Below are 16,871 nucleotides of genomic sequence, written 5' to 3' on the forward strand. Positions count from 1 at the left end.
TACTGTACTGGGGTACACTTTCGTGAGACTGATAATCAGATAACTGCAAAGAGGATTCCACATCATTATTGTTGCTTTTCAAGGTACTTGAGCAATGCGTCGGTTCATTAGCAGCATCTTTATAATCGGACACATTGATACCCTGTGGTTCTGACATTTGAGAGGTATTTGACTGAATTTTTTTCTCCTGACAGTCCATTTCTATATTTTCAACTTGATCCTCAGTGGACTCTGGATTTGAAGATTTCAGCTCATCAAAAATGTCATTTTCTAATGAACCACATTTTTTCCTTTCCCCTTCGCATTTGTCCTGCTCACCGTCTCTCATATTTCTGTCCTGACACTCTGTGGAGTTGGGATTGTCGCATCTATTATTTTCTTTGTCGAGTGATTCCCTCATTTCCTCTCTTAAGACTTTTTCATCTGAGGGCTCTTGCTCATTGTCACATGTAGTCCCGACATTTAGAGCAGTTGTGGTGATCTGCTCCTCCTCATTGCCAACTCCTCCATCACCAGCCACATTGTCATTGCCACTCATCAAGATGTTTGAATATTTTTCTTGTGTGAGATCTCGCTCCATATCCTCCTTTTGTTTCTGATCTTGACAACCATCACATTTATCTCCATCCTCTACAGTTTTACTCCCTGTAGTTGTCACCAGATTACAAGTGGTAGAGGACTGATCATGTCCTTTGTAGGATTTGAATTTTTTTTCTTGACTTTCCATCTTGTCCTGTGAATATTCAACCTCTTCTGCTTTCACATTTGATGGAATTGGCAAAGTTGCATCAGTCTCTGACATATTAGGGCACAAACTCTCAGTGGGAAACGGCATATTTTCAGTTTGAGTGAAAAGCCATTCTGATGAGCTGTGTTTTGTAGCATCAGCATTAGTTTCTGAAACTGGATTACTTGCCATGAATTTACAAGAGGGCCTTGGTTCTCCGTCTTCTGTGTCAGAGCAGCTGCTGACATCGGAGTAATTCTCAAGAAATGACGCGCCTATTATTCCACAATCTTGCTTAAGTCCTTGTAAATCCGTTGCAAAAGATGAAGGAAAAGATGTTGATAATCCATCTGTGGCAAAATTTGAGATATCAGTATTTCCACAATCTGACAAGTAATCTTTTTCCATTTGTTCTCCATCAGCTTGCCAGGGAGTTTCTCTGTAGTACTTCTGATAAACACAGTCTGAGGTGGAATTTCCAATACTTGGATTTGAGTAATAGTTTGTGTTGAAATTTGAGTTTGTTGCAGGGACTTCATGTGAGGCCCCTGTGCCAGAGAAGTCATGATGTCCAATGAAGTTCTCTATATGCTGGGAAAGACTTTCCTCTGATTCCGATGCCTTAATCAAAGTGGTTGGATCCGATGATACAGGTGGAAGGTTATGGAAGTATGAATCCCACCCATGAGCCATTCTCTGCAAGGACTAGAAGCCAGGATTTATTTGACCCAATCCTGAAAACACAAAGAAGCACGGAATTAGAGAAGTCAAATTAGAAACATCTTTCCATAAAATGTTTACACAATAACTGAAGCAAACCCTGACCTTGGACATACAAGGACTAGGACTATCAAGGATGGTGTGGGTTACATCTGACTGGAAACCTAGAAAAATACAAGTGGATTCATTTTATTATTGTAAACTTTTACAAGCTGCAGAAATTCAAGTGTGGGGAAAGAATTTACAGAGGAAAGTTTCTTCCAGAAGAAGTAGAGGAGTTTGTTTGTCTTTGTGAATATTCCAGCTATGCAGTGCAACAGCTTCAGGTAGCCTCCATCAAGACAAAACTGGTCTTTCGCAAAGGGTCCGACCAAGGGCAATTCAAGAACCTGCAGGCGAGCACCTGATGGCAAAGTTTGAACCCATGCGGCCAAGTCAAGGCCTGAAAAAAACAACATAGTGTTGCTGCCACCACCCAGAATGAATGTTGCAAGGGCTAAATTCAAGGGAGAATGCTTGGTGCACCAACACCTAGCTATGGGAAGTGATGTTTGATAAGTGAAATGTAACTGAAGTCTCTGAGCTGGTGCAACTCAGAGACCTGAATGGTATAGGTATATAGGTTAGAAGGTATGGTCTGCCTGGTTTAAACCAGAGTTGGCTGGACTTCTGTGCTAGTCACGAATTGTCCAAAATACCATGCTTGAGCATAAAGTAATTCATATAAGTACTTGGTACCAGAATACCATAGACCAAAGACTGAACTCCTGGATCAGCAAATGTATACGAGATGGTCAGAAGGACTGCAACTATGGTTTCAGAAGCAAAAATTTGTATGGGTATTGGATTGCTTTTATGGCTTCAGAGATGCTGTGAGACAACTCACGAAGGACGGGCAGGCTATTTTACAGCAAGTTTTCAGTAGCTGTGATAATCCACAGCTACTGACCTTCACTGGGGATATGGTTGGAGGGCAGAAGGAGACATCTGAGGAATTTCTAATCCCAGTAGGCATGACTTTTTTGGAGGACAAAGTGTCAAAGAGGGAGCCTTAGGCTGCATTCAGACCGACTTTAGCTCCACATGAAAAAACATATTCCCCTCATTTATTAAACTGGGGCCATGTGTTTTCTATCTCTTTCTCTCTAGTATTTCTGAAGCCTTCAAATTTATTTATTCATCTGTCGCTAAAATTGGTCAAACTGGATTGTAATTCATGTCACACCAGTGCCTGAAGCAACATGCCCCCACAAACGGTCTGAACACCCATTTAAAGATCTTTATTGCGTAGATGGGTCCCCATCCATCCCAGCCAAGGCCTCCCATTCCCACTGGGAGGAGACCCTAGGGCAAACCCAGAGCATGCTGGAATGGTTGTATATCCCAGCAGGCCTGGAGAGGCACTGGGTCCTAAGCAAGAGCTGGAAGAAACAGCTATGGATAGGGGCACCAGGGCTACTTTGCTTGGCATGCTACCACTGTGATCCTGACTTGGATAAGCCTCAGCCCTCCCTGAAGCACTCAGGGAACCTCTCTGACAATGATGGGTTGGATTCCTCATCAAGTTCATCTGATGCTATTATGACAATTAATAAGTGTGAGTTTGCCCAAACGAGTGGATATCTTCCAAAGTTACAGCTAAGTAAGAAAGCACAGTTCAGGGAAACACAAATAGGAAACAGGAATGCTTGGAAATACCCACTTGATTAGGCTAACCCAGACTGCTGAATCTGAATCTGAACTTCATGGCAGTAATGATAGGGCCAATGATTACAATGAGTTGAAAAAATCTGAACCCATCCATTGGGTTCTTAAGAATGTATACAAACTCCACTTCTGTAGGTTTATAAACTGCATTAGTGCGTTCTTTGTTCATCTGTCTTTTCTCTGTTGGATGCATATGCTGGTCCAACTTTCAAAGAACAGCTTCATCATCTTTCTTCAGAATTTATTGGACTGGAATGGAATTCCAATAAGATTTTCATATAGGAGGTAATTTTCTGACAGACAAGCATTTCTCACAGAAAAAAAAACATGAGAACACACCAAAAAATGTAATATTAAAAACCTTTTGTACCTGATGTTTAAAATGTCTGCTGGCATCTAAATCTTGAAATACACCAATCCCGGCTACCTGTAAAAGGGAAAGAATGTAACTGTTACTATTATTACCTATAAATCATTTTGTTTTTGCAAGATTAAAGAAATGGCATCAGTGGCTATTGCTCCAGACAAAATACAAATCAAGGCTGTTATCCCTGTGACAATACATCTACCCACTCTAGCTTGATCTAGATAACCTACTCACAACCTAACCTAAGAATGGACATGGATGGTAAGAAATGCTTAGTCCCTTTTTTCCAATATTAATGCACTTAACTATGTAGTCTCATGCAAATAGGTTGATTGTGAATTACTTGTGCTAGCGCTAAATGAGAGCTATGTATTAAGTTTGTGTATTTATTGTGGTGAAACTACATCAGCGTTTGGAAGATACATATAGATGTGTTGTTTTGCTGTGAAATCGGGTCGCCAATGGACTCTATTAATTGCTACTGCCATCATCTGTAATGGAGTAGGCTACAAACCTTTAAAGCCAACAAAGCGTTTGATAAACAGGACACAGGTTTTGAGGTGAGTTTCCCTTTAAGTCCATAAGACACTAATATACCTCGTTGGTATGAGAGCGACGGATCAGAGCTATGGAAAAAAAAAAAGAGAGACCCTGCTCATAATGGATATCGGTTGGCTGTCTTGTGGGCCCCTAAACTAATTTATTTTCAATTGCCCCTCACAAAATTGCTATCATTTCTAGCCAATACCATGCCAACCAGCCATACCAACAAAACCCATCCTACAGGGTAATCTGTATGAAGGTCATCTGAAAATCCTTGGCAGCCTTTCTTGCAGCAGGCCTTTTGACTTGTTAAAGTAACACCTGAGAGAAATGCAGCATTGTGCCAGGGTACTTGTGCATACTGGGTCAGTTGAGTAGCTTACTGGCACACCAAAATGGAATTGAACTGAGGCACAAGATAAAGTTGTGGTACAATCAACTACTAGGCACTGAGGAAAGGCATGCTGAGATTTCAGAGAGATGCTCAGTGTACTCACAACTGTAAGGCATGAGATGTCTTTGCAAGGACAGACAGACAAAGTGCCTGGATAGTCTCCAAACACTCTGATAAGGCTCTACAAAATCGGCTGCTGAATGCATTGTGCTCCCCACAGCTTAGACACAGAAGCTGCATGAATGACGTGGTAATTTCTTAAATACAGAAACAAAGATACCACAACAACACAAATAACAGAAAACAGGACTAGATCATTTCAACAGGAACAGTATAAATACACGTATCTTTCGGGGTTAGACATAAGTGTTTAACACATCTTAAAGCTGCACTCCCTGATTCCAATTGTAGACCCAACCATGTTTGCAGCTCCTGCCATTATTTTGTAAGTCCTCATAGCTAACAGCTGAAATTCATAACCAAGAGGTAATGTGGATTTTGAGAAAACCTGCATTACGTATCGACAGAATACATATGGGAAGCCCACCTAGTAGATCTGACCTGTAATTGTGCATTTATCTTTTTTTTTTCTTGAAACATTGAAACAACAAAATGTCACTTAAAGTCATGGCTGCTTAAATTCATGTATAATTTTATGGATTGTAACAGAATTTACAACTAAATATAATTTCATAATATTTTGCAGTCCATTCAGGAGCTGATAACCCTCTGGTGGCACCATAACAGAATCAGTAAATGTATCTGTTAAGGACACTTAAATCCAAAGAACCTAGGTCCACAGCAACTGTCACAAGCCACTTATAATTAAGATAAACAACAGCTTTTTTGTTTAAGATTACCCTTTTACCCTGTGCACCTTGCTCTCCCCTCATGCAAGGTAACACACCCCCTCTACAAATGGCTTCCAATGGAAAGGTGCTAGGTCATAGTCCAAATGCCAACCACAGGCCCATTCTGAATTGGATGTGTCTGGATCACTTAGCACCATAATTGCTTAGCCTCGAGTGCGCACTGTGTTGGCCTTCTTTCCAGCCTTGTTCTTTCAGCACAACTTCCCACAGCATAGTGACTTCCCAGTTTCTGCTAGTAGCAAAAATAGTGGGCAGCCTAACTTAGCCAAGCGCAAGTATGGTACAAAACCACAATGATCAAGCAAGGTGTTCTATGCAATCAAGTACTGTTAAGCAACAGTGTAATGCAAGATTAGATAGAATTAGGAGATACACTCACATGGCTCAGTACCAAACGCTGATACTTTTATGACACAACTGAATTGCCAAAGTTCTTTGATATTGTCAGATATTGCCTTGTCATTTGGTACTGAGTTTCAATACCTTAAGAGTTAATCATTAGTATCAGGGAGCCACTCAGCATGCTCATACTACAATCTAATAATGCAGGAAGCAAATGCCCACAGATGTGTGTTGTTATATTTTGAGAGGCGTGACTGAGGTCTCTGTTGAAAGGGTGTAAAAAATATCTAAAGAGACGCCATTTTATCACGCTCATGCCGATGAAAATTGTTGCAAAGACCGTTAACACAATGAATTTGACAAGTGTTACGGCCTCCCGACAAATGACTCCGTTTAGTCTGTCTAGGAGCAGGAGGCAGCAACATATGTGAAACAGAGGACGCCAATACCGGTCGTGATCTTTTCACCCAATCTTTATTTCACACACACAAAAACCCCAAACCACCAAAAAGGTAAACAAAAGGAACTGGAGACCCCGGCCAAAAGGAACAAAAGAAGGGAAACGCCAGACCAACCCTGCAGCGGATCGTCGCTCCTGACGTCTCCCCCTAACCTAATAAAGACAAAAAGAAACTAGAGTAAACCAAAAGACGAATAACGTAACTACCGGCGATCTCCAACCCAAACTAACAAAACAAATTAAAACAACAAAATCCCAGCCTCTAAACGGGCCTGGAACTAAAAGGGTGTGGAGAAAGGAGAACTCAAAACGGAGGAGGAAAAAGACCCTCCTCTCTACCTATATCAGGTAACGTCCGCCGTGCGCCAGGTATGTCACTATGCGTCTGCGTGTCTCTGTGTGTCTCTTGTCTGTCCGCGTGTCTCCCTTGTCTGCGTGAGTCCTCTCCCTCTTATGGCCCTCCTCCTCTCTACCTGAGTGGTGATTCACCTCAGGTGCGCACTCAGGCAGAGGAAGGCGGGAGACAGAGCTGACAGAGAGGGAGAGAGCGAGAGCGAGAGCGAGAGAGAGCAGCACCCTGCTGCACGTAACAACAAGACATTTAGGAGTGCATGGAAAGGGCAACAAGTTGCATGTTGAGAGGTAGAGGTGCTGCGGTCCGCACAGAGCAAGTCCTCCCCTTTGAGTGCCTCACTCAAAATCTCCACCACTGGATTCTCCTTCCTCTGAGATTACTGAATTTGATTCTATGATTGGGATTTTAGCAGGTAATGTTAATCAATTATAATAATTTGGCAAACTTGAACACAATTGTTTACTAAAGTTAACATTACTGCAATATAGGTGTGGTGACTTAAAACTGGGACTCAAGTGACATTCGATGTCCCTTGTGTGTAGCTTTAGTTTATGACTAATAGTTGAATCAAAAACTGAAATGGGTCTAAGATCGACAACAACTGATAAACGTGACCTAACGTATAGGTTAGCTTGTCAAAATGTGCTAATCCATCTAACCCAATCAGTCAGCTACTTAAACAGCACAGACATTCTTTTTCTCTTCATATTGGCCTCTTCCCTTGTTCACCCTGGTGTGAGGACAATGCCAGTAAGTTTCAATCCGATCACTGGCAGAGAAAGCAAAAATGCCCAAAAGCAAGACAAGTACCACAGGGCAGCTACCTTTTTCTGCGGTGGAGGCTCCATGGTGGAGCTAAGCAGGCTGCAAAGGGTGGTGTTGTGTCTTAAAAAGCTAGTAAGCAATAGTAATATAACCATGCATTGATGTTTTGTGTGCTGATGTCACTTATAGGTAGATGAACCCTAGACTACAAGTTCCCCAGCAGAGATATGCTGTCTGATACTCTAGTCTGCATGGTGTTTAATAGAGGAGGAAAATGTCAAGAGCGAGCTGTGAGAGATGTGGTTGTGACTGCTGATGGATGGACCACTGTGGCATAGGACCACTACTTGACATTCAGACCACCATTTAAAAAAACGGTTCCACGAAGGATAAAGTCCTGCTTACAAAGGCAGTGTACACATCCCAAAAAGGAGCTGTTACTGCAGAGGAGGTAGGAGATATTCTGGATTATTTCAGTATAGGCAAACTAGTTGCCATCACAGTAGATAATGCAGCAAATATGAACAAAAAATTGGCTGTTTTGCTCACACTGCTGCTCAAAAGCTATACACTATGACTGAAGGAAACCCAGTCCTAAGACAAAGGCAGTGTAGACTAATAGACTAAACTTTGTGCTAAATTCCTCAACTAAATCATTTAGTAAACTGCAATTGGCCAACCAGTTTGACAACCACACACAACTTGGTTACGCCTCTAGATCAGGGGTGCCCAATACGTCGATCGCGATCTACCGGTCGATTGCAGAGGTAGTGCGGGTAGATCGCGTATGTCAATCAAGTCGCTTTTGCGACTTGATTGACATACAGGGCGGCCAGTCTCAGATCTCTTCTCTGCTATACACGCAGCCAAGCGTGAGCTACAGCAAAACTCCAGCGAGCGAAGTGACCTAGTTAGCCTTCCAATAATATCTACTAAAGAAGGGATACTCTGGGATGGGGAACAGGATAGGAAGGGATATTTGACTCCATTCAGTGCAAGTCATCAGAGTAAAGTAGTGACCATAAATGTATTGAATGTTCCAATTACTCTTGTCACTTGTGTGCAATATTGATGGTTACATCACTGTTTATCACCTACATGCATTACTGTTTTTATGTGCAATACCAAGGGTTACATTAGTTGCAGTTATGCAGTGTACGCCAACATATAGAATATATAAAGTATACTCAGTATATATAGAAATAAATATATGTTTTATGTAGGTAGATCATTTTGACCTTGTCATTTTGAAAGTAGCTCGCGAGCCGAAAAAGTGTGGGCACCCCTGCTCCAGACCAAAAACGACTATTTTTCTCCCTGACACACACACACACACACACTCTCAAGGTAGCCCTGGCCAGTTGTCAGGCAGAGAAAATGAGGGAGGAAAATGGTGTCTCTACAATTGTGTGCCTCTCTCTCTCTCTAGGCCTTTCAGGACATGCTGTCATCCTGGATGTGAAGAACAAGTGGGACAGCCTATTCCTGATGGAGCGGTTCGTGGGAGCAGCCTTTGGCTAAAAAAAAAAAAGGTATTGTAGAAATGGATGGATATTGATACTGGCTTCTTCCATTATTGATGTGAACTATTGTGCTTATATGACTAGCTATTGTGTATATTTTCTCAGACACTTTCTGATGATGAAAAGCAGTTTGTCAAATTTACAAAGATACCTTGTACTTAAACTATCTGCATCTCTGCTGAAATGAGTCCAACCTTGGATCATATTCTGCCCATTTTGGAGAAACACTAGCACCATTTCCTGGTGAGGACTCCTGCTTTACACAGACCATCAAGCCAAAGATCTGGGCTGACCTCTCAAAACGATACCAAGTGTATTGCGTAACCCTACTGATTTTAGTTGTTTTCATTATGTATACTCTGAGGCCTGACTACTACACTATGATTTTGTCTTGCAGGATGACAGCATCAGGCAGTGTCTGTAGAAGGGCGCTGCCTTAGAGTCAAGATTCAAAATTAAAGTGGCAGATGCAGTGTGGACCAGGTTAGAAGAGGGGCTGATAAGCAGGACCTCGCGCCAGGGGGTTTTCATTGTTCTTTTCCTTTAGTCCTCTTCCATTGTAGATCAATGTATGAGGCCCCAATAATGTACTGAACACAGAATAAAGGTGAAATGACCCAGGCCCTGCAGTTGTACCAATGAAGACAGTACAGCTGAAGCTGCAACACAGACATCCCGTTTTTCCCCAGCTTCATTTTCACTTCTCCACAGCTAAAGTCGTATTTTCCCTTTATTTTTTACCCCCTTTTCCCTTTTGTTCGCAGAAGCGCCAAAAGCTCTCTGCCCTTGGGGAGAGCTGAAGCAAGAACAGAGAACAATGTCAGCAGCTCTACAGAGAGAGTTTGGGAGGAAATACAGCTCTACAGATGTCTTCCAATTACTCTAACCTCAGTGAGCCCAAAGACCTGGTGGTGGAACAGGAGGGATGGTCTGCCAATGCTTTCAGACTTGGCAACTAGGTATCGCTGTGTGAAAGCCTTATTCACAACCTCAAGTCACACATTTTCTACTGCTGGGGATACCATTAACCAGGAGTGGGCTTGTCTGTTATCTGAGAAAGCAGACATGTTGATTTTTCTGAGGAGTTGCTGACTGAAGTTATGTCAGTTTATGTTATTATGGGCTTAAATATGCAGTGGTGAAAATTAACCTCCTACTTACAATTCATAGTATCCTGTATAGTTCATCCTTTGTACTCCAATACTATTTGTTGGGGGGGCAGGTACGTTTTTATTTAGTGATATGCCATTTTCTTTTTGTTAAAAAAGGAAAAAGTATCATTCAGGAAAAGGTATCGAATTCAGGGAATTGATGTAAAAAAAAATTTGGAACGATACCCCGCATGATACACTCCAGCCAACATCACACTAACAAATGCATTGAAACCATTGGATTTTTCTCAAAGACACAAAGACATTTTCATATCAAAAAAGACCCTATAGCTTATCAAACAACCACTCCTTAAAACAAGAGAACACACACAGCCCTTGACATGGTCATGGACTGGCCAGCTGCAGACCAAAAATTTGGCCCAACTTGCATCTAGGCTAATGACTATTACACACCCCAGAAGCATGAATCCAACGATGTAGTAAAATGTGCTATTTTACTGGTTTATATTAAGGATGTGCAGGACAGTGACATTTTAGGGAGAATTTGTCTCCAGCTTGGCACTTTCCCCCACTTCAACAACATGCAAAGTCCACAGTACTATGGATTTATGCTGGAATTCAATAGGCTTGAAAGGAAGTGAGTCGCTATACAATCTGAGGTGGTGAGGGATAGTCTAGAAAAAGGAATCAAATACAATGTGGAGCCATTGCTTTTGCACAGAGTCAGGAGAGACCATGGATATGGTGCCAGCGCAACATGAAACTCTTACAAGATGTGAAAAATGTGAGTTATATTAAAACTGAGCCCTGAGAACAACAGATGTTTCCAGGAGAAGTGTGAAGACCGTGAAATTCTTTGGCATTGCAGGCTGCATAAGGCAGTAGCACTGTGAATCACACAAATCAAGGGTATCTTCCAAAACTAGTCTTTTTGGTACAAAATTGCCTCTTGTTTCCACAGACACATTTTCCTTACTGAGCTGTGGTGGCAAGATAGAAACAGCAGGAGGAAATTCTGTATTAAAAACACACAGGGTGGCATGTGACATCAGGCAAAACACCTGCACGCATCATTTTCTATGTAGGCCCCAGGGATGTCACAATACCAAAAACTCATGGTATATCCTACCATGAATTTACAATAAAAACTCCACGAAACAATATTTATCACAATCCTTATAAATAAATATTAGTCAACAAAAAACAATTATCAGTGGCTTCTTGGCCACAGTTGCAACATTTAAGGCACTCAAAATACTGGCATAGTCAAAAAGTAAGCATAAATAACACACCCAATTCACACAGATGTCTGAAATTCTCCATTGTAAACATCCTCAGACCCTTTAATTCCTCAACAACTGCAACTTGTGTTCATTCATACAGGACAAGTATAAGAGGCTGACTGAAATGCACACGTGAAGGCACTTTGTACCGGAACTTGCTTTCAGTTTATTTTTGTGTCGTTCCCCTTATCAACACATACTGGAGATGCTGTCGTAAATTACAGGTTTGACGTGTTTTGACATACCCAACATCAGCTGAAATATGTCGACAGTTTGACTCTTATCATTGTACATGATTGTACAACAAACCAGGCTAAACCGCCTAGTGGTGCAATGACAAAATTTTCCAGGTAAAATTTACGGATTACAGAGGAGCGCTGCACCAGTGTGTGTTACACTTCACACATCTATTGGTAAGATCATGAATAAAGCAGTAAGTTCGCAACAATAGTAGCTTCACACAGATGCTGTCTGAGTGACAGAATTGCTGCTACAAATAGACAAAAGCAAAAGCACGGGACAGGGAGTTTCCTTCATAGTGCTAAAAATGTGGATGAAAGTAGTGGCCAAATCAAATAGTCCACTCCATCAATCAATTATTTATTTCTAGTCATGCATTAATATTTGCAATTTCAAATGCCTTCAAAGTTCCTTTTTTCAGGGATCCTAAACAAAATGCATAGTGGAGTGCAACCAAACAAACCTTACCTTGTGCACAAATGAAATCCAGCACATCTCTGTAAAGCATGCTACCCTAGTTTGTCTTGGCCATGTTGTGTACCTTTAAGAGGACAGTTGGAAACAGAGAGGCTGATTGTCCTTCATCATTTGACACTACAGCTGACTAGAGAAGGTGAGCACTGACTGCCATCTACACCTGCAACAGTGACTTCTATGGACCGACACTGCTGGACTGCTCAGACTTGAAAGGAGTACCATTGGCAGCTGCTAAAAGAGAGTGCCTTTGACTTTCACCAGTAGTGTGTAACCCCCTCAACAGCAAACAGATGACTGCAGAAAAATCATGTAAGCCAATAGCATCTAATATCTAGAATTCCCATTTAAACCAACCTTTATTTAATTTGCCAGTTTACAGCATTGTTCATGTGAGAAACGACATTTACATGGTGTGCCACACATCACATGGGATAGAAAAAGAAATTACAGCTAATATTGTCCTGCAGAAAAAAGGATCCCTCACTAAGGCTATCTCCTTGGTAGACACAGAAGAGAACCTAGTCCTTCTCTATGTCCTTGCTGGTTGCTGTTGAACTATGGCTTTGTGTCAGATCTGGTCTTGACCACAAGAGTTGAAGCAGGTCAGATTACACACACCATGGCCAAATTTTTTTCTATACCAAGTGCTAACCAACTCCATCTCCATTGCTAGAGTGCTACTGGGTAAGAAAGGCCTGCTTTTGGACAGGCTGCAGTGTGTCAATAAAGAGAGGGAGGGCTGAATCAAACTCAGGTAAAGCCATTAATACAGCATGTAAACAAAATGTATAGCTCTGTATGACCGAAGGCCTGCAGCGAATGAACACATCTTAATAAGTGACTCACCCTAATGACTACAGTAACAACCTGAACACTGCATATACCCAGATGAGAAATAATATCATTGACATTTAGGCTTTGCCAGCCCACACATAAGCACCTAGCCTTGAACATCCACAATGACCAGAAACAAAAATCAATTTGTGGTTTTTGTTTAAACTCAGTTTAATAGTGCGCAAACCCCGTGACAGTAATTTCACCAATATTCTAAATCTGAGTGACCACTATGTGCAATTGAGGGCCGAAACTATGAACATCAGCCGGGTGGATGTGGGGCCACAATTTTCCTACTGGCCAACGGCACAACTTGAACCGTAATAAGAGCTGATTTAATCGCTGTGAGGGGAGAGTTACCCAGTTACAGCCAGACATCACAAAATGGTGTATATCAAACTGCAGTGAACTACTAGGACTGTGTGCCCATGTGATCATGGTGCAGGTGTGTTGCTTCCGCAAGGAGCAAAAATACAGAATACAACCTAACCGAACCTAGACCACACACAGATAACCTGCCCAATGGACGCTTTTGATTACAACTTAATTTACTGGTTATGCCGTCTTATTTGATAATGATGCAGTTATAAACCTTTTTTTCCCCTAAAAAACAAACAAACAAAGAGGACCAAAGTCCCTCCACTGTTACAGGTTAGTTTCTTTCACTACTTTTCATTGGTCCCTTTCTTAAGAATACAAAACTACATCCCACCCATATATTCTACCTTTACTAAGAGAAAGTTTGGTTTTTATTGACAATGACAGAGACGAACCATACTATAAATTACTATATCATAACTATATATTTATTACTCAGGTTTGCACTGGTGTTCAGTGGGTCTGCATATTGAGATGTGTTTCCAACGTTTTGCTCATCCTGTTTGCATGCGGAGGGTGTGGTGGTTGAGTATAACACCACAACTAACTATGAACTCAATAATCTAGCCGAATTAACACCTCTCTGAAAGTTTTAACACAAACTGACCGTTACAAGCCTTATAAAAGGCTCAGAATATATGAAGAATATGTGGCAAAACTGTTATACTGGATTGCCTTAGATTGTACAGGTGTATCTAACAAAGTGATCAGGGAGTGTGTGCTTCTCCTACCAAGGGATCATGGGGCATATTCCTGAAGTTCTCTGCTCAGTGCAGTTGTAGACACTTGCTTAACTTAATATATAAGGGGGAGGGGGGGGGTGTTACCTTGTTTCACCTTTTTACAGACAGGTGAAACAAACACTGTGACAGAATTCAGTGGCTGAGATGTGGGGAGCAGGACTTTTGCCTTTTAACTGCAATATTGACCTCTTTGTTAAAAGATATAGTTATAGTTGGATAACAGTTTCCCATACAACAGCACCTAAGCCACATCAGAGGACAAGTGAACTGATAACAGGGATGCATCAGCCAAGATAACATAACTGAGATTACAGGGTAAAGCACTGCCTTTACTTTTCATGGCCAACAACTTTGCTCACTTGATTTAGATCTTATTTATTATAAAACCCTTTAAGACAATTAAGTCACACATCAACAGAGCTGCCACAATCCGGGTACTATGTGAATAATTACCAGCAGGTGTAAATAACAAAACTTTCTTTTGGGAACTTATATTTTGTTCTGAGAGATCATTTGGACAGAGTTGGGCATTTTTATTTATGTGTTTGTTTTTAAGAATAACTAAAGTTGTGTCTGACAACCTGGATGCTGTGTGCTGCTCTTATCTTGATTGTGCCACAAGCCACGGTTACATACTTTTATCCAGTCTGGACGGAGGACAGCAGACAAAGGGGACACGGCAGGACACGGTCAGCTCAACAAAGACACGCAGCACCCACGGCAGCAGGTGCAGGTTGTGATTCTGACCACGCTTTAGATAATTTAACACGACCCGTGGCTGATGTTCTGGGGGGAAGCTAGTTAGCTAACTAGCTGGCTGGCTAGCACAATGCTAGCTAGCCCTGATGAGCAGCAGCTAATGGCTCCTCCGCAGCTGGTCTTTAGCGGGACTCCTTACCAGATCAGTGCTCTTCCGTGCTTCACCGCCAGATTTCCTTTGTGGCTTCCCGGCGACATGGTGTGTGCTGTATTAATCACTCATCGGACATTAACATCTCCTCGCTTTCTGTGCCAGAGTACGGAGAAGGCGATTGTCCTCCTAACCGATGGCTTCCGTTTTTACTGGGGGAAACAGTCCCCTGTCCCCCTTTGAGGACTGTGAGGTCGATGGTGGTCGTTCAGTCAACAGATCTCGTGTTTTCCCCGCAAGACGTGAACTAACCTACACGGCTTGTTGTGCTAAGAATCGTGGCGCCAGGTCCAGATCCGCCTCCATTTTCTTTATTTGCGCATTTTCAGACAATGTGCCCGGAATTGTGCGTACATTACACAACAGTCCGGTTGCAACCAATAACAAGGTGCGGGAGATCCAACAGATCCCGCCCCTCCATCTTCTATGGCTGTCACTGCAGGAGCCTGACGGGGCGGTAGCACGGCCGACTGCACCGCGGTTTCCTCCTTGCTGCTGCAGCTGCTCCTGCGCTCCTTACGTGCCGTGGCAGACAGGCAGTGCCACTTGAGCTGGAAGTAACTGAGCTGATCATTGAAGTCCTCAGCGGGGCTTCAGTGCTCCCATGTGCAACCTCAGTACCACTGTGTTGATGCTGCATGGGTGCGATCAAAGTTACAGCGGTAGTCCGGTCCTGCTTACTTGTCTGCTGGACTAGTTGTTACTCAGTCTTTAAAGGGTTAATACGTTGCACACCACCATTTTGTGGGCAAGATTTGCAACAAAATGGCGCTACCTCTTCTTGTGCTGGTCTACTAAAAAAAAACCTTTGGCTGAGGGAGCACAGAGGAACCAGTCCCCCCTGAGAAAAATTACACTCCCAGAGAGGGAGGAAGGGAGGGGGAACTAATAATAATGGGACTTTTTGAGTATGTCAGATATACTGTGACCAGATTATGCATTCATCAGGGTTACTTTACCTCAGAATATGGACATCACTCAGAAATTGGTCATTGAATGTATGTAAGTTATTTATCTTTATTATTTATATCTGTACAAAAAAACTGTGCAAATAAATATGGGACATCTTCCTGACCAAGACAGACTGTGAAAACCCTCCAGAGGAGCAAAAAATGTCCATTGATTTAAGGAACTGGTTAGTTAACAGTCACTTGTTACAGCTTGCAATAAAAAAAACAGATCTGGATCATCTTACACACTGAGTCTGTATCCTTAATAGGGCTGATTAATATTTCGGTTAATCTATAGGACTGTGTGACTTTGTAGGGGAGATTTTTTTTTCCTATATGTAGTTACTCACTACTTCTAAATCCAACCACTGAAGTTTAGATCTATTCTACAAGGTGTATATTGAACTTGAAAGTAACCCCAAGAAATGGTAGAAACATCACACTTTCCCCACTTTACAGCTCTAATCTGCTGTCAGTACGCTTGTGGCTCGAAGGTTACAGGTTTAAATCCTCAGACAAGTTGTAAAATGCTGAATTAGGATAAAAAAGGACCCCCCCCTCCCCCATTTCAAAACTTCAAATGATCCCTCCCCCTACACTGCAGAGCTGCCCATACACTAACCCCCCAAAAATAAACTAAATCACTGTGGTAGATTCCCAGATGCCACCAGCAGGACTTGACGGATGTAGCCCCTGCAAGGTCAAAAGCTACAAGGCCAGGGTATGTTTGAAATACACCAGTTTCAAGGATGTGCCATCCTACCACGTCCAAGGGCAAAGAACTTGTGGAGGTAGTCTTGGAGGAAATGAAAAAAAAAAGGTTGGGAGAGAGGCTTGGATCTCGCCTTTCTCTCCTCTGCACATCTTACCAAATGCTGTGTAAAGTGGGCATGGTGGTTGTATTGTCGGTTTTGGAAAGTTACAAACAGGACAAAGTCCCCACAATTCCAACCTTGGAATAGTGTATGTGTATGTGTGTGGAGAGTATACGTTCAACAGGCTGCCATTAGAATCTCAGTGTAGTTTGATTGAGAGCAAGTCTTTAGGGAACAGTTCTAGAAAGGCGATTTTGCCGTAGTGGTACTACTTGGTATTGCAGCATCAAATGACACACACCAGCCCACAAAGTCTTTTCCCCGTACGCAGTCATTAGGAAAGGACAGGCCAAA

At 42.2% G+C, this 16,871-nt stretch overlaps 1 long non-coding RNA gene across 1 annotated transcript; it reads right to left on the bottom strand.

The window, feature by feature from the left end:
- Positions 1-691: 691 nt before the first annotated feature.
- LOC139204722 (uncharacterized) lies at positions 692-15,090 on the bottom strand. The gene is made up of 3 exons (XR_011584443.1): positions 14,741-15,090; positions 3,525-3,581; positions 692-1,461 (listed from the first exon to the last, which is right to left on the bottom strand). It is a non-coding gene; the product is annotated as an uncharacterized lncRNA (long non-coding RNA).
- Between the last annotated feature and the right edge of the window lie 1,781 nt (positions 15,091-16,871).

Source organism: Pempheris klunzingeri, chromosome 8 (genome assembly GCF_042242105.1).
Source record: "Pempheris klunzingeri isolate RE-2024b chromosome 8, fPemKlu1.hap1, whole genome shotgun sequence".
In the NCBI taxonomy this organism is placed as follows: domain Eukaryota; kingdom Metazoa; phylum Chordata; class Actinopteri; order Acropomatiformes; family Pempheridae; genus Pempheris; species Pempheris klunzingeri.